We start from the raw sequence: 18844 nt of genomic DNA, 5'->3' as shown, positions 1-18844 counted from the left end.
GTTGGCTGCTCCTAAAACTAAATTTCAGTCCAAGCCTTTTCCTTTCCGAAAAGACAAAAATAAGTTTTCAAATCAGACCAAGAAGTTTCCTTCTCAGATGGATGACGAGCTCCACCAAGAGCTTCGGAGGAAGAATTTGTGTTGTTCTTGTAGAGAACCTTGGGCCTGAAACTGAACAAGATGATAGAGTTGTGGTTGCTCAACTCTCAAGCATTCACAAGAATGAATCTTCTAGAGCTCGAGGAGTGCTGGGAGAGCACCATGTCATAGCTCTTATTGATACAGGAGCAACTCATAACTTTATTGATGAAATAATTCTTGCAAAGAGAGGGCTAGTAACTAAGGAAGTTGAAGGATTCAAAGTCATGGTAGCTGATGGCTCTACAATATCTTGCAACCAAATGATTTCCAACATGTCTTTGAAGTTGGGAAACTATGAAGTTCATGATGATTTCTTTGTGGTAAGCATTGGGGGGATTGATGATGTAGTCCTTGGCATATAGTGGCTGAGATCTCTTGGTGAGATCACTTAAAATCTGCAAACCATGGAGCTGAAGTTTATGTCACAAGGGCGAAAAGTGGTGTTGCGAGGAATGTCCAATTGTGGTCCTAGAATTGTATCATTGAAGAGGATGGATTGGCTGATCCGCCATGACCAAGTGGAGTGGGCAGCGGAGTGTATGATAATGCCATCAAGGCCACTTGAAGAAAAGAGAAGCTACCCGACAAACATTCAAGCCTTAATCACAAAAAGGAGTAAGGTTTTTGAGAATCCGCCCCTTGGTAGACCTCCTGAGCGAGGTACTGAACACATTATTTAGCTAGAAGATGGAGCTAAGCCTATCATGACCACTCCTTATCGGTACCCAAAGAAGCAGAAGGATGAGATAGAGAAAGCCATTAAGGATCTTCTTGACATGGGATACATTAGGCCAAGCAAGATCCCTTTTGCTTTGGCTGTAGTGTTGGTTAAGAAGAAGGATGGGACCATGCGAATGTGTGTGGATTACCGAGCACTCAATTGAAGACCATAAAAAACTGGTACCCTATTAGGATTGATGAGCTCATTGATGAGCTACATGGTGCTGTGTTCTTTTCAACAATTGACCTTAGATTGGACTATCATCAAATCAGACGGAGAGCATCAGATGTTGAGAAGACAACCTTCAGATGCCACTTTGGGCATTTTGAATTCTTAGTCATGCCTTTCGATTTGACAAATGCTCCTGCTACATTCCAATCTTGCATGAACTAGATTTTTCAGATCAACTAAGGAAGTTTGTGCTCATCTTTTTTGATGACATCCTTATTTTCAGTAAATCATGGACCAAGCACTTACAACATTTGGATGAAGTACTCAACATTCTGGAGTCTGAGTCATTGTTTGCAAAGGAATTGAAGTGTGAATTTGGCATGAGAGAGTTGCTCTATCTTAGTCACATCATCAGTGCAAAGCGAGTGAAGGTTGATCCTGAAAAGATCAAGGCTATCATTGATTGGCCTCCACTTGAGAACATAACGCATCTGAAGGAGTTCTATTGTCCTCATTTTTGTTTTCAAAAATAAAGGACCATTACATAAAAAATTTGTCAAAAAATGATTTTTTTTTTGTATGGAACGCTTCTCGAGGCAGAATTTTGCCTAATCCTTGGACTGGCTTAATTCTCAGTCCATCCTCGAACCACGTTTCGAATTTCATCGCATTCTAGGTTCGTTTGCTATGTCTTTCCTTCAATTTCGGGTTTTTTCTCCTTGAGGGCAGGTGGGAAATTTTCCTTGAAGTGCAAGTTTTAATGATTTCCTTTGTTTTGGTCTTTGTAGGGAAATTTTTGGCTAATTACAAGTGCACTTTATTGGAAAAAGAACTTGTAATTTAATTTTTATTTCCCCCTTGATGCCATAATAGGGATTTTTTGGATAAGTTACAAGTTAATTCTAAGTTACCGATTCCGGTTCGGATTCAGGTTTGGATTCGGCAAAAAAAATAAATTGGGGTACGGGTACAGGTTTGTCCGTACACACACACACACACACACACACACACACATATATATATATGTTCAAACTTCAAACATCAAAATTATATATGTTCATAGTTCAAACATACAAATATGAAACATACAATGTAACTTTCCCATACAATGATACATAAATGATAACAGATAAATCATAAATCATAAATCCATAATTGCCAATGCCAATAAATATTCTGTTATTGATATATCGTAAATCATAAATGTAATATCATATTCATAATTTGCAAAAAAGATAATATTCAAGTTTCAAGTTTCAACTGATTCAAGTTTCAAAATGTTAAAATAAGATTAAAAAATTTGTTTTTTAATTGTTTTTCTTTGTTTTCTAACCCGTGGGCCCTGTTTTTGGGAACCCACGAGCTTGGGTTCACCCGGGTCCTCCTTGGTTCGACCTGGGTCCCACCCGGGTCCTAGGCAGGCGGTTGGGTTCCTTGTGGGTCCTGTCACACAGGACCCACAGGGAACCCAGCCGCCTGGGCAGGACTCGGGTGGGACCCAGGTTGAACCAGGCTCGGACCAGGACTGGGCGTAAACCAAGACCAAGACCTAGCCATTTTTGGCAAGAACCGGTAACTAAGAGTTAATTTTAAATTGCATATTTATATATAATTGTAATTCTTTTCTAAAACCCTTATTTTAATGTCTTTTGCTTGTAATAGGGATTTTAAACCCCTATTACATGTGTTAAGTTATTAAAACTTGTTGTAGGGAATTTATTTTCCCTTTACAAGTAATTTGTAACTTGCACATCTCTCTCCAAAACCCGATTTTGCTTAGAAATGAAATAAAGTGACAATTTTAAACTTGCTATTATGTCCCAAAAAACTCGATTTTCTCCATAAGGTGCAAATTGGGGAATTTTAAACTTGTAATTGCATTTCTAAAACCCGATTTTGCCTTGTTGAGGGAAAAGTAACATTTTAAACTTGCAATATGGGAATTAAAACCCAATTTTCTCTATTGCATGTAAAATAAAACTTGCATTTCTTTCCCAAGAACCCAATTTTCCTCTCCTAAGACAATTTCGCCACAAATTCTTCTCAATTTTTGTGGAGAGATTCATGGAGCAAGGAGGCGTTTTTGTTGCAAGGCGATTTGTGTGAGTTATGGGACACGTTGCCTTTGATTTGGTAAATGATTCAACCCTTATTTTCTGCTAAACCGTTTTCCACGTGATTCCCAAGACCCACGTTTTGGTGGATCCAAACTCCACGAAGTTGCAATCTCCTAAGTCGTTTTTGCTTTCCATGCTAAGGCGTTGAGGTTTGATGGAGGATTGACCACTTCTTATGCCTCTAGGTTTGCATTTGTTGCCACGTTTTGCTGCACAAGGCATTTTGCTAAAAGTGGCAAGGGTTTAGAATGCGGTGTATTCTCTATTTAAGAGTTCTTCTTTCTTCTTTCAAAGATTGATCATCTTTTTGAAGAGGCATTTTCAGTTTGAAGCAAGGTAGGATTTCTTTTCTTTCCTTGTTTCATTTTCTTGTTTTCTTGTCTTCTTGTTTTTCCTTTCTAGTTGTAAATTTGTGTATATGTTTATTTTGCCCCAAAAATCAGTTTTGTGAGAGATTTTCCCCTTTGCAAAGCAATTTGTGAATTGCATTGTTCTTCCCCCATTTTCCCTCTTTACTTGTATTTGGGTTTTTACATCCTGATTACAAGTTGGATGAAAATAATTTTTCTTCTCTTATGGTTAAAAGAATTTAACCATCTCTTGTTGAAATTCCAAGTTGCCAAGATGAAAAATACCCATCCTTCCAAAATCGGGTTTTTAGAACCGGAATACATGTCCAAAGTTCTTCCCATTTTCTTGGAAATGACATTCCCAAAATCTTCCCCTTTTTATCCATCCATATTGCCTATATCCGTACTTCTCGTTCACGTCATTTCCGCAAGTCTAATTCTCATTTTTCACTCATTTCTCCATTTTCCGTTTTACAAGTATACTTGCATTCGGGTTTTAAAAATCCGATTGCATGTGCATTCTTCCCAACTTGTATACTTGTAAAACTTTCCCCAAGATCTGAAATTGGTCAAAATCAAGATTCCCAGCATTCCCATTTTTTTCCCATCTTTCTCTCACAAAATCATGAAGTGCAAGGGTTGGAGTTCTTCCCATTCGAAGAGGAAAAATGTTAGTTGCAACTGATTATGATGTTGCCTTAACACTTTTAAGTCTTCATCGCAGTATACCAGGTTGTCCTTCAATGTCAGATTTGCCGTCATCTCCAATTCCAAAGAAGATGAAGTATAAATATGACAAGTATCAGAATGAAGTTTCACCTTTGCAAGTTTCCTTTCCTTTGGATCGCGTCAAAGACACAGAGATAGGGCTTGTGGATATGTCAAAATTCATTAAGAGAGTGGAGGATCTGCAGGATAGCAATATGTAGCGGTTGTTGGACAACGATATTCATCATGCGTCTTCTTTCCCAGTGGCTGCCCTAGAACTTGAATTTGTCCTTGCTTGCGCTCATCACTTTGACAAGGACACGAGAACCATTAGAAATAATGATGGTGAGACGATAATCCGCCTTGATGCAGATACCATTGAGAAAGTCTTCAGAATACCACCAACACCTGTTTATATGGAGATTTCCAAAAGTAGTGCAGCTGAGTACTATGTCAAAAGGGAAAAGGACTGCAAACGTCATATTAACAAGTGAATCCATGAGCCACGAGCCGCTTTCTCAAGGTGGGCCAAGTTGTACCGTCGTGACTTCAAGTGGGAAATTGGAGACATCATTACTCTCTTCAGCAGGATGATGGGTCTTGAACACTCTAATGTTTTTGAGCCCTGGATGTACCAGTTTATCATGTTCATAAGGCAGTCCCATCATATATCATGGGGAGAGATTATCATTGATACCTTGTGCGAGCAACTTGTAATAGTCCCTTCCACCATGACTTTTTACATGAACTCATACTTGGCATATTTGGCAGTATCACTTAGACATTTACCTGGTCTTTCTACCAAGGGTGATCGCTTGCTTATACCTGTATGGGAATATTATGATCAGCTAGCTTTGAGACACAACAAACTGCATTTCGGAAGAGTTCAAGATGCATTATTTAGTTACTTCATGTGCCAGTTTGACAAGACTTTAAAGAACAAAAGGTTGTCGGATGAGGCATGGGAAAGAGTGAATGAGTATGGGTGCTTGTTTCTTCAATTCCCGACCTTTACCTATATGAGAGTCGGATGTTATAGTGGGCAGCCATACATGCTTCCTAGATTCCCAACCGATAAGATCATTCTTATGGAGTTGGGAAGAGAGATCATGGTTGTGCACGCTCATCAGTCTGTCAGACATAAGGTTGGAATGGGGATTTCTACAACAAACCTATTGAAAATTGGTTGGTATTCTCTTGTCACATCTGTCAAAGCCAAGGCTATGGAGACTGAGATGCAAGAGATTAAACTCAAAAGGTTTAAGTCCAAGGCAGATTTTGACTATTGGGGTATGAAGGAAAAGATCAAACAGTCCTTTGTGCATGTGCATCGTATTGAAGATATCTGGGTAGATCTCCGTACAGAAATGGAGGTTCTTAAGATGGATTACTGCAGGCTTACTGTTGAGCAGGTTATTGATTTGAACTTGGTGGATATTCCACAAGGGATGATTGATGATGGGCATGTACTTGATCCTGAATATATTTCACGAAGGGTTGAGGAAGCTCCACTTCCTTTAATCCAATGGTCACACAAAGAGTGCACTTCCATTCTTGAAAGATTTCAGCCTATCTTGGCTAACACCAATGCTTGGCTGAAAGGTAATGGTGTTAGACTCATCAAAATCAAGGTTGGAAAAGAAGATGACTCTACGGGGCCTCTTGGACGTAAGTCTGAGATTCAGGTTGACAACAAGGAAGGTGCATCATCTTCAGGCACTAGGATCAAATTGCGGGTTAGTCGAGCAACAGTACTTCCTCCTAAGGAGGCAATAGTTCGTGGGAAATAGAAGTCTCGACTTCACATTCATGTGATTGATCCTGATGATCCAGAAGAAGGACAACAATTAGATGATGCTCCTAGATCACTAGCTTTGGAATCACCTCATGAGATTTCCTCTTTAGTTTCTATGGAGTTGCCTCTATCTCCTCCTGACATAGTGGTGGAGGAGTCTCCTCAGAATGGCGTCCCCATTTCAGCAGTTGAGCCTTCTATTGATCATCAACAAGAGAGTCTGCTGGAAATCTTTGAGGATCCTTTGGTTACTGAGCAAACCATGGTTGCTATTCAGACGGATACTTCCCCCAGGGTGACTACGGTCGTTCAAACATAAACTACTTCTCCTTTGCTCGCAGCTACTATTGAAGGAGAGTTGATGGCTTTACCTCCATGGCTTAGTTCTTTTATCCCAAAGAGGAAGAAGCAAGAAATCTCGCCCAATGCCTTTGATTATCAGCAACTTAAACAGTCTAGGCCCAAGGTTGCTAAAAAGGCCAAGACTATCTCAAGAGTAACTGTTGACAGCAATAGGATGAAGGTGGCTGAAATTGTTGAACCTCTTGCAGACAAGCCACTTGAAGATATGTCAGTTGCTGATTACAAAGTCACAAGGGTAGAATTGGGTAAGCAAACGCATGAAGTGGTTAAACATGATGCCCAGTATTCTGTAGCCTCACTAGTGCAGCGGTATGATGAACTTTTAGCAAAGAAAGATAAGCTAGAAGAGGAGAACCGACAACTTGTTGTAGCTGTTCATAAAATTACAAAACTTGCTGTTGAAGGGAGTAATCCTACAAGTTCTACCGGTTCCCAAGAATCAATTCGTGGAGTTGAAAGGGCTGCTCAGAAAGTACAAGCATTGGATTCTTAGGTTGATCAGCTTCATGATCTATGTGCACAAGTGCTGAAAGACATTTTTCAAATGATGTCTAAGTTGGAAACTATTGAAGAGAAATTGAATCATACCTCCGACGCTTTCAAACAAAATCTGGAAAGTGTTGAACAATTTGGCGCACCATGCCCCAACAATAGTTGAGTGTTCTTCAGGAGCATGCCATTATTCCTTTCAGGGTCATGTACTTGGAATTCGAAGACCTTCTGGAGAATAAAGCCCTTGTTCTCAAATCCCTCATTGAGGAGATTGATGATGCAATGAGAATGCGGGATGAAGTATTCCAAGGTATTCTTTCTCATTGTGAGAAGGCCTCTTGCAGCATAATGAGTCAGAATGGAGAGATGATACCAGAAGAAGAAGTTCTTGCAGATCTATGGATGAGGATTCATAATGAATGGAGAAGCGAACAATTCTCAGCTACTTCAGTTCAGGTTTTGATGAAACATCAAATCTTTTTGCACGAAATCTAGTCCATCTCGGATAAGAACAACTCTATGCTTCTCCGATGCCATGATACCATCGTGAAGACCATGGTTGTTACCAAGAACACCCACAAACCGAATCTTGATGAGCTACGAATGATCATCCAGAAGTTTGAAGGATTCATGTCTTCATGTGCTGCAGCCTAAGTGTTTTTCAACACTTAGTTGTGTTTTTCCAGAATTGTAATCTCTTAGTTGTAGTTTTTCTTTTGACAAGTTACATGTAAAAATCTTTTTGTAAATTGCAAGTTAAGTCATTACTTGCACTTTTGTAATTACATGTAAGACAACTACAAGTTGTTTTTAGTTAGGACTGTGGTTGGAGTAAGTCATAGTTAGTTATTGAATAAGTCTTGGTGGTTGAGAGAATTTCTCAAGTTAGTCGGGATCCTCCCACCTTTTTCTCATGACTCCTCTCCTATAAATACTTGAGGGGTCTATTGAATTTTTTACCTTTTAAAAAACAAGCAAAAACTCCGCCAAATTTGCAGCAAAGAAGTCTTTGAGCTTTTATGTGTAAATTGAAGAATTGAAAAGAATAGAAGAAAATTGCTCAAGCTTTGAGTCTTTGTGCTACATTCTTGAGTTTGTGTTCCATATTACCTTTCTTGCAAGTGTTTCTTTGAGAACTTAATCGAATTTGATTTGCAGTCTTTGAGTTGCAAGTATTGGAGATTGATTTAGTTAAAGCAAAAGTTCTATTGGGAAAAGCTGTAAGATTTTGTGCTTATACTTGTTCTTAATAGAGTTTAGAAGTAGATTTTGTGAGCAATAGCTGTGAGTCTTTGAGCTCACACTTGTTCTTGTTGTCTTGTGTAGAAAAAATAAGATATTTCAGTCTTTGTGCTGTTATAATTTGTTCTTAATAGAATTAGTATAGAAAATGGTAGATAGGACTTCACATAGTCAAGACTTTGAGCTTGATATTGCTGTCCCGTCCCGAAGGAAGTGACAGAAGTCTTTGAGGTTTCAGGAAACTTCATTTCCTTTCTCTCATTTCATTCCAAAAGTTGTTACTGCTGTTTTATATCAAATCGCTATCACTTTTCTGTGAAGACAAAAGGATATTGCCTTTCTTGAAAGAAGAAGAAAGACTGCTGTCCCATCCCATTTTATTTAAAGTTATAGTTAGATAAGGGGAGCCTTCCCTTAATTAGGAGAGTTTTACTCACATATTGTGGTTGAAACCACAATTTTGTATATTTACCGGAGTGTACAAAATTTTCAACCAACAAGTTCTTGGGGTTATGCGGCTTCTACATGAGGTTTGTGAAGAGATATTCTTAGATGGCTGCCCCCCTCATAGATCTCACCAAGAAGTCTTTGACAAGTTCAGATAAAGCACAAGAAGTCTTTGACAAGCTCAAAGAACTTATGAGCACATGTCCTATTTTGTCTCTACCGGATTTTTGAAGCCGTTTGAGCTTCAATGTGATGCATTAGGAGAAGGTGTTGGAGCTGTATTGATGCAAGACAAGCATCTGATTGTGTTTGAAAGTAGAATGCTTTGGCCAAGTTTAGGCAGAACTTGGTGGGAAGCAAGTTTCTAGTGAAGACAGACCACAACAGCCTCAAGCATTTCATGCATCACAACCTGAATGATTGGTAGCAAAAATGGGTGAGTAAGCTACAAGCTTACGACTTTGACATTGAATATGTCAAAGGCAAGAACAATGTTGTGGCAGATGCTCTTTCACGGAGACTGTAACATGCTAGAAATTTAAAAGAGATATTAATTCAAATATTCTAACCGTTGCAAATATAGCCGTTAACATAATCATAGCAAGTAACATAAAAGAAGGGATTTAAAAAAAAAAACAGGAAACAAGAATAACGATAACTGGAATATAATTACATTGAACTAAAATTAAGCATATATGTAAGATTAAGAAATAAATAACTTTGCATGAAATTAAAGAAAGAAAGGGTTTAGAGAGTACTTTTCAACTGATGCTAAGTTCTGAATTTCAAAACTCTGTCATGATATTGGTGAGGAGGGAAAGTATCATTAGGGTGCTTTTCCGCCCAATCACAGACTATCTAGTCCCCTGTGCCATATCCATTTGGATTGGCCCAGCCCTTCGCAGGGAGGTAATGGAAAAAGAGAACTCAATGCCATCTAAGATTTGGTGTTAGGACCTACATGCTTAGTCGGTCATACGCTAAGGGTAACTCTCTACTAGTATGACGCTTTGACTAGAGGTGTGTCTGGTACTAAAGTTCAGACGAGTGCATACATTACGCAGCACCACCTTGGCCAAGGTTTTACACTGTAAGCACGAATTAACGCGCTGTCAATGATCTCACCCTTCTCGGCAATAAGTCTAGGTTCTAGAAGTTCAACTGAACTCAAGAGGGAACTAAGGCCCAACTTTTGTGTTAGCATTCAATAGACACAATTTTAGTACTCTAAAGTGTTGACGTCAATTTCTTTCTCATTTAAGACTGCAATGTTTTACGATGTATCAAGTGAATCTCTGGCTTGGGAAGTTAGGGGGCGTAAGAGCTGCCAATTGTGTGCATAATTCCTAAGTATGGAATATAACTTGACGGACATGTCTCTGTTGTCATTACCTCTTGAGAGTGACCTCCCAATAGTGATGCTAACTGCATCATGTACAATAGTGCTCTTCTACCCACTGCCTTCCTAGGCCAGGGTATAGGTTAGCTTTATAACCAGGAGGGGTAATCTCAAAAAGATAGTGTGTTCGACACTGCTGTTCGGATTGACCAGATTTAAGCAAATTTGAGGAAGCTCGATTAAGGTGTCGACAGTCTTCTAAACACAAGATCTTGCAGGTTTTCAATTCTAAATTTGAGGGATGCTATTGGCATAATTGTATTCAACTTGTTACGCAGTTTAAGAATTCAAAATCCATATATTACACCCACACCAGCATGAAGTGTTATACCTCCATGCTTACATACACACACACCCATGCATATGCACGTACCTATACACACACACCCATGCATAAAGCACGTACCTATACAGGTTGTATATATTTGTAAGTATGTATATTACACTACATCTACCCTTATTTGTTTGGTTTGAAAGAAAACAATGATACAAATTGACAACCCTTTATTTTTTTTATAACTGAAATAGAAGGGTCTGCTCCTTTCAAGAGGCTGATATATTTTAACCCATTTTTTTTAAGAAAATAATTAAATACATTCAATCATTTATCCCAAAACCACCCATTATATCTATACATACACATACATATATATCTTATAAGTACGTTGATATACATGTGTGTACATATATAAATATAAATCCTGTATGAAACTGAGATATGACAGAAAGCAGAAACAAATTACATAGGTTCAGACTTTCTACCAAACTTTCCCACTAGAATAATACAGAATTTTTCAGAATTTTCTCTACCTTTCATGATACAGAAAACAGGGCAAGACACATTACCCTTCCTCATTTTATTTGCAAAAATAATCAAACCCTTTACCCAAAATCAGTAGAACAGATTCAGAATTCTTTTGCTCACTTTATAACCAGATTTAAGAGATAGAAAGGTAATTTCCACATACACGACATTTATACGTATTTATTTGCATATATATACATCTATATATATATATATACAAATACGTACGTACACACACCATACATCTTCTCATGGAATAACAAAACAAAACAACCCAAACTACGTTATCCCTCCTAAATTTCCAGGAGCAGAGTTACTACTGAATTTAATAGCAGATTAATGGCAGATGAAATACGTATATCTACTTTTCAATTTCAAACTACCAATAAACCCTACACAGATACAAGGAATTACTTCATACTCGTTATCACTTGCTAAAACTGGAACAGTAACTAATATACATTATATGGATGAATAGGGGTTTCAAACCCATAAGAAATTCCATGGAATTCTCTAAAACTTCCAGCCATTATCAAAGAACTGATATATTTATGCATTCCCTCCATTATATTTCGAAATAAGAAAATAACGATAAGAGAGAAGGGTAAAATCCTAGGTCTAAGAAGGTAACATGACCTGGTAAGTCTTTAAGAAAATGAAACTCTGAATCAGGCTTTCCACAATGCAACCACAAGCTGGAATCACTGAAAAATGCCAAGCAAAACCCTTAATCCCTGCCGTAGAAGAAGAATGACAACCATCCTTCGTTCCCCTTCTAGAATGGTTTAAGTATTATGCCAAAAAACATGATTCCTTCTTGCAACGCCCTAAAACCAGGCGGTATTCCAAACCCTCCAGGAGTCATGTGAATCTCATGCTCTATTACCACGCCTTCAGCCTTCCCGCTTCCAGAAGAAGCTTCCCTCATGCATTCTGCATTCCCGTGAAAAAAATATCTTCTTCAATATATTTAGGGAGTGTTTTCTCTTTAAAACTTTATGTTTTTAATCTCCTTCAAATGCCGATAACTCATATACCAAAGTTGAGAAAATAAAATGGTTTTAATTGTTGGCGGCATTATTATACACGGGAATAACATTAGTTAATTATGTGTAATTGTTTTGGTTAGTTGGCAACCGAGGGGTGGAAGTTGCGGTGCGACGGTTGGCGCTCGCACCCCCTCGGTACCCTTTTATACTTTGAAATGTAACTTGTAAAATACACTTATTATGAATAGAACATCTGATATACTTTGTCTGATATTTACGACATTAGTTTGCATTATGTTCTTTATGCCTTAAGTTATTCACCCGAGAGGGCAAACATTTGGCGCTGTTGCCTAGACGTACTCGGGAACGGAAGACACGGATGGCGCACAGACACAATGGGCCTACCCATTGGTGAAATAAACCCAGAGGCTGACGACGCGCAAACATAATTATACACAGGAGAAGACATGGCAACGCGAGAATTTTCGATTTTGCTCCAAGTAGCCATTTAGACCTACGTCTGACGAGAGGCGACGGAGGCAGAAATCCCACCAAGTACCGTGTGGACAGCGTTGGAGGTGAGCCCGACAGTAAACCGGTTGATGAACCACCTCCCTCGGCTGCTTGCACAGGCATCGCTGGCACAACAGGCCCACCTGGAGGAGATTGCCCAGGAAGAGTGACGACAACAAATCCTGCAACGCTACGAAGAGAACAACCGACGGGAAACGGAACGAGATGGCACCAGGCCAGGAGGGAATTGAATCGTGAACTTTTTATTTTCAAATAAAAATGTCGTTGACACGAGTTGTATTTGAGCAGATGAATTAATAAAAGACCTTTCGATTTATGAATTGTGAGTTATGGGAATGTGCGACAATTAATGCCAAACCTATTGAATAAAGATAGAAATAAAAAACCAGAAACGAACAAGTGGGAGGCCGCGCAGAGGGCCTTGATTCTGGAGCAGCAAGTAGAACATAGACGGAGGTTGAGGCAACTGGCCGAAGGACGACCTACCGAAGGGTGGCCCGAGGGGAACCATGGAGGTGTCACGGAGGGAGCAGAAGCCGACGGAAATTTCTACGCGTCGCCAAAACATCGTAGGACGCGGAGCCACGAAGAGTTTCTAGAAGAAACAAGGATACAGCGAAACCTAGTCGAGGAGACGCGGGATTAGTTTAGAAACTTATCTCTTACACCACGGAGTGAAGATCACCAACGGGAACCAGGAGTGGGCATGGGTGAGAGCGAAGGGGAGGGCAACCGTACGGCTGTAGGTGCGACGCATGGCAGGCAGAACACGGTACCCCCAGTCACCCACGCAGGACACACCACAGGCGTTGGAGGAAGCGGCGCAGGGGCTCAGCGACAGCCACCGCAAAGGAGACGACCCCCATCAATGGCAGGTAAATAGAAACTACCGAAGTTTAATGGCGACGGGAAGGAGGATCTCGTTCGCCATTGTCGAACGTGCGAAACCATATGGTCGGCAAATGGTGTTACCGATCAAGATGAATGGGTAACACAATTTCCAGCAACCTTGAGGGGAGTGGCCATAGACTGGTACTCAGATATGGACAAAGCTAAAGTCGGCACATGGCCCGACCTGAAGAAGGAGTTTGGGATAGAGTTCCGTCTCCTGAGGGATGACAACGAAATAGTCGCCGAGATCTATGGAACGAAGTAGAATAAGAACGAGATAGTGCGAGCTTATAGTCGGCGACTGAAGGAACTACTGGGAAAGATGGAGAGTCAACTAGCATATGGGTTGAAAAAGCGATGGTTCGTGGAGGGATTAAAGCATTCCCTCCGAAAGAAGATGAAAATTGTTCCACCTACATCGTACGAAGACGCATATAATAGAGCGATGGATCTCGAGAGCGAGACCAAGACATCGAAGAAAAAGAAGGAGAGCTCGTCCGAAGAGGATGACTCATCACAGGAAAGCAGCAGCGACAACGAGGCTGCCAAACGGGTGCAAGCGCTCCAGAAAGACATGGAGCGAATGAGAAAGGAATTCAAAACAATGAGAAGCACTAGTCGGACCGAAGGGGATATATGGTGCTCCAAGTGCAAAGAGGAGGGGCACACAAAGGGTACTTGCCCGAAGAAGGCATTCTGCGAGATTTGCCAAGTGATGGGACACTCCACCAAGGAGTGCCCATACAAGATGAAAACCCGAAGCACGAACCAAGTGCTGTTCACGGAGCAGGCCACAACATCCGCACCAGCGGGTACGAGCCAACAGACTAACACGACGGCATCATCTGGAGGATACCGGGATAATAGACACAGCGGTGGAAGAAATAATAACAATAACAACAACAAAAACCGAATCCAGTATGATGCCAAGGGCCGGCCAATGATTCAATGTGGGGCCTGCAATCAGTGGGGACACTTCGCCCGCGATTGCACGAAGGAAGCCAACCCTCAGCACCTCTGCCGATGGTGCGGGCTAGGCGACCATGAGGACGCAAATTGTCCGAAGCCTGGTGTAAACCTTCTAAACATAGAACCTACGAAGGCAGAAGTGTTGGCAATCACAAGGGCGCAGGCTAAAAAGATTGCCTACCCAAATCCCCACACGGAGACCGAGAGAGTGCGGGAGGCCAGAGACGAGATCACAAAGGAAATGGCCGCACAAGGACAGAACAGTCACCAGACAGCAAGTCCACCACGGACGAAAGGAGAAGAGGAAATCTTACAGCAAATATTGCAGGTAGAGGTACCCGTGAGAATTCAAGACCTCCTGGAGACCATGCCGCAGCTAAAAACGGCTATTTTAAACTCTGTACCCCCACAAGTAAAAATGAGGGAGGTCGTGAGCCCCACAACCAACCCCGTGTTTAGGGAGGTCGTGAGCCCCACGGTCGACCCCATGTTGTTGGTAGTCAACAGCGGACGCCACCCGGCGGTGGTAGAAATGGGTATACTGGGGACTACCTTAATAGACACTATCGTGGACGGAGGGTCAGGAGTAAATGTGCTCCCAGAAGCGACATGGAAAAAATTGGGAAAGCCTATGTTGTGGCCCCCTACGTTCAACCTACTAGGGGCAGACCAACACGGGATTAAACCCCTTGGTACCCTCATGGGCCAGGAGGTGATGGTCGGCACGCACCCATTCATGCTGGATTTTGTGGTAATCCCCCTGAAGCAGAAAGGATATGACGCCGTTCTTGGGCGGGGGTGGCTCATTGCAGCAAAAGCGAACCATAACTGGAAACGGAATACCCTTTCTTTGGAAAACGTCGGGAGGAAGTACGTGATCGATCTTCGTACGCAGATGGTGAGTGAGGAGTTAGCCTCCTCCGACTCGAAATCTGAGGGAGACCAGTTAGCGGAGGGTGGAGATGGATGCCGCATGGAGCCTAGTGACGAAGGGGTGTTAGAACTGGAGGCATGCTCAGGGGACGACGGGGACTCTTTGAATGGCCTCTTCTATTGGCAAATGGGAGATTATGAACTATTTACACCCTTGTGCAATGTATTGAGCATTGAAGAAGAACCAGATATATTTCCCCCAGAATATGGCGAGTACAAGGAAAGGGCGGCAGCAGTGAATGAGATGCCGGCACACCAATTCCTGAAAGGGGAGCCCATTAAGTATCAGGAAGCCAATTTAAAGGAAATGAATCTCGAGGAGGCAAGTGACCCCAAGATCATCCGTGTCGGAGATGACTGGAATCTAGTGTTGAAGGCCGCAGCTTTCAAAATTTTCCTTGAATACAAGGATGTCTTTGCATGGACATACAAGGACTTGAAGGGCGTGCCCCCAGAGTTATGTGTGCATCGAATAACATTGGTACCGGGAGCCCAGCCAGTGAGGAAGTGGCCTTACCGAATGAACAAAAATTATGCTATACGGGTGAACGACGAAATTAAGCGGATGTTGGAAGTAGGCATAATCTTCAGAGTGCAGACAAGCGAATGGGGGTCTCCCATTGTGATTTCCCTCAAGAAAGAGGCCAATCAGATCCGGATCTGTGTAGACTTCCGGTGCCTGAACGTTGTCACTATTAAAGACCCGTTTCCCATACCCTTCACCGACAGCATCTTGGAGGAAGTAGCTGGACATGAAATCTATTCCTTCATGGATGGGTTCTCTGGTTACAACTAGATATCCATCGCGGAGGAAGATAAGTTGAAAACAACCTTCGTGGTGGAGGACGGTGTGTACGCATACAACCGAATGCCCTTCGGTCTATATGCAATGCACCTGCCACCTTTCAGCGCATCATCTTGCACATCTTCAACAAGATGTCGGTGGGGAACTTCAAAGCATTCTTGGATGATTGGTCTATTTACAGCGGACAGGACATCCACTTAAAAACTCTCGGGGAGTGCCTAGAGAGATGTCGGAGGGCACGGTTGGCCCTCAACCCGAAGAAATGTAGATTCATAGTACCACAGGGAAGATTGCTGGGACACATTGTGTGTAAAGAAGGATTGAAAACGGACCCGGACAAGATTCGGGTAATAGTAGAAATGGAACCTCCTACGGACGTCTTGGGGATAAAGTCCTTCCTTGGTCATGTGGGGTACTACAGGAGGTTCATCAAGAACTTCGCTGAGGTGTCCCACCCGTTGGATAAGTTGACAAGGAAAGGGGAACCATGCATTTGGGCAGAGCCACAGAGCAAGGCCTTTGAAGAGCTGAAGACAAGGTTGATGGGAGCGCCCATACTGGCATACCCGAATTGGGATAAGGAATTCCACGTTCACGTGGATGCCTCAAACTATGCCATCGGGGCTACGTTAGCCCAAGTAGGAGGACACGGGCTGGACCACCTCGTTTATTTTGCCAGCAGGTTGCTCTCGAAGGCGGAAAAGAACTACAGTACCACAGAACATGAAGCCCTCGGTATGGTCTATGCCGTACAGAAATTCCATCATTACCTCCTGGCCACACCATTCACATTTTACGTAGACCACCAGGCACTCATGTACTTGGTAAACAAGCCCATTATCCAGGGGAGGATAAGTTGTTGGCTATTGCTACTACAGGAGTTCACATTTTTAATTGTAGTAAGACCAGGGGGAAGCCATGTCATAGCCGACCAGTTGTCACGGATTAAGTCGGGGGAACCTCCAAAGGGAGTAAATGACAATTTTCCGGATGCACACTTGTTCCAAATAGCCGTACTCCCTTCGTGGCACAGGAAGATTGGAGAGTACCTATCGATGTCTCGATTTTCGGAGGGTATGCCTCCAGGGGAACGAAGAAAGCTCGTATTAAGGAGCAGGACTTTTTTGCTCATCAACGGCTTACTCTACAAAATGGGGCCGGACCAGATATTAAGGCGTTGTGTCATGGAGGAAGAAGTCTTGAGTGTATTAAGGGAGGCACACGAAGGGCCCGCAGGTGGACATATGGGCCCAGACACTACAGCCCGCAAGGTGCTTCTCGCAGGACTGTGGTGGCCAACAGTACATCACGACGCCAGGGAGTGGGTCGTGGGGTGCGACACTTGCCAACAAGCGAGCAAACCTCTGAAGCGGGACTTCATGCCCCTAAACCCGTCGCATGCATAGGAACTCTTTGAACGATGGGGACTCGACTTTGTGGGTCCTCTTAAGGCCAGCCGCACACGACGGTGCCGGTACATTGTAGTTGCGACAGAATACTTGACCAAGTGGGTGGAGGCAAGGGCTCTCCCGGATAATTCGGCAGTAAGCACAGCTAAATTTATTTATGAACAAATCATTACGCGATATGGTATACCTATTCAGTTGACCAATGACCGGGGGGGCCACTTCGTGAATCATGTCATACGGCAGTTGACATCAGAGTTCAAGATTTTTCACTCATTATCGAGCCCGTACTACCCACGTGCCAATGGCCAGGCGGAGGCCACAAACAAAATATTGGTATCGGTAATTTACAAGTCCTGCGGGGTAGAAAAGGAAGATTGGGAGGAGAGGTTACCCTCTGTACTATGGGCCTACAGAACGACTTACAAAGTGACCACGGGTCAGACCCCATTCCAACTCATGTACGGACAGGAGGTGGTGGTGCTAGCGGAATTCATGGTGCCAAGCCTTCGCATTGCAGTAGAGAACAGACTCGGGGATATGGAGAGTCTGAGGGAGAGATTGTATGCCTTAGGTAAGTTGGACGAAAAAAGAATGCTGGCACAATGGGCCACAGAGGCAGCCCAACAAAGACGAAAGGTGTGGCACGACAAACACCTGCGGCGAATGAAGTTTACTCCCGGACAGCTGGTTTTGAAATTCAACGAGAAGAACGAAATTAAACCGGGGAAATTCAAAGTCCGATGGTTAGGGCCCTTCCGGATACGTGAGGTCAATACGAACAGGGCGATTAAGTTGTGGACGCTGGACGGGAAGGAGATACTAGACGCAGTCAACGGGTCGAAATTAAAGGTCTATCACGAACAGAGGGAACCAGGACCCTCTAGTCAGTCAGTTCGCTAAAAATTGGAAAAAAGATTAAAAAAAAAAAAGAAAAAGAAAAAAAAAAAGTGGCCACCGTACGGTGGGACCACCGAACCACCGTGCAGTGGTCACACCGACGGTGGGGTCACCGGCGGTGGAAGCCACCGAAGGTGGTCACCGCAACATGAACCCACCGCACACCGCACCGGCATTAAAAAATCCTTCGCGCAACATTGGAACGCAGAAAACAAAAGGAGAAGACGCCGCAAATGCCGCACAACCCGACCACCACGCGACACCACAGTCCGCACACGCCGCATAGCCCGACCACCACGCGACGTGAGGGAAGAGGAAGACGCCGCACACACCGCACAACCTGACCACCACGCGACGCGAGGGAAGAGGAAGACGCCGCACAAGCCCGACCACCACGCAACACGCACAAGAAGGGATAAAGCATGCCGCACAACAAGGGTTACGCATAGCAAGGGATAAAGCACACCGCACAGCAAGGCAAGAGAAACCGTACTAGCATATAAGGACACCACGCAGGCCGCGCAGGGGAGAAAAAGAAGAAGTAGCCCGCACAACCGCAGCCATACACAAAAAGAGGGCCGTTACGAAGGTGTACGATTTTTATTTTAATAGGCAATCAGTTATACAGAGATTGATGGATTCAGCAGGGAAAAGAAGTTGGAAGAA

At 42.8% G+C, this 18844-nt stretch overlaps 1 protein-coding gene across 1 annotated transcript in view; it reads left to right on the top strand.

Annotated features, from left to right (window-relative positions):
* Positions 1–18844, top strand: part of LOC131075364 (uncharacterized) — a 175148-nt gene that overhangs the window by 9989 nt on the left and 146315 nt on the right. The window lies entirely within an intron of this gene.

The sequence above is a fragment of the Cryptomeria japonica genome, chromosome 2 (assembly GCF_030272615.1).
Source record: "Cryptomeria japonica chromosome 2, Sugi_1.0, whole genome shotgun sequence".
NCBI lineage: Eukaryota > Viridiplantae > Streptophyta > Pinopsida > Cupressales > Cupressaceae > Cryptomeria > Cryptomeria japonica.
The sequence above is the reverse complement of the archived record's forward strand: the minus strand, read 5'-3'. Positions and strand labels throughout refer to the sequence as shown.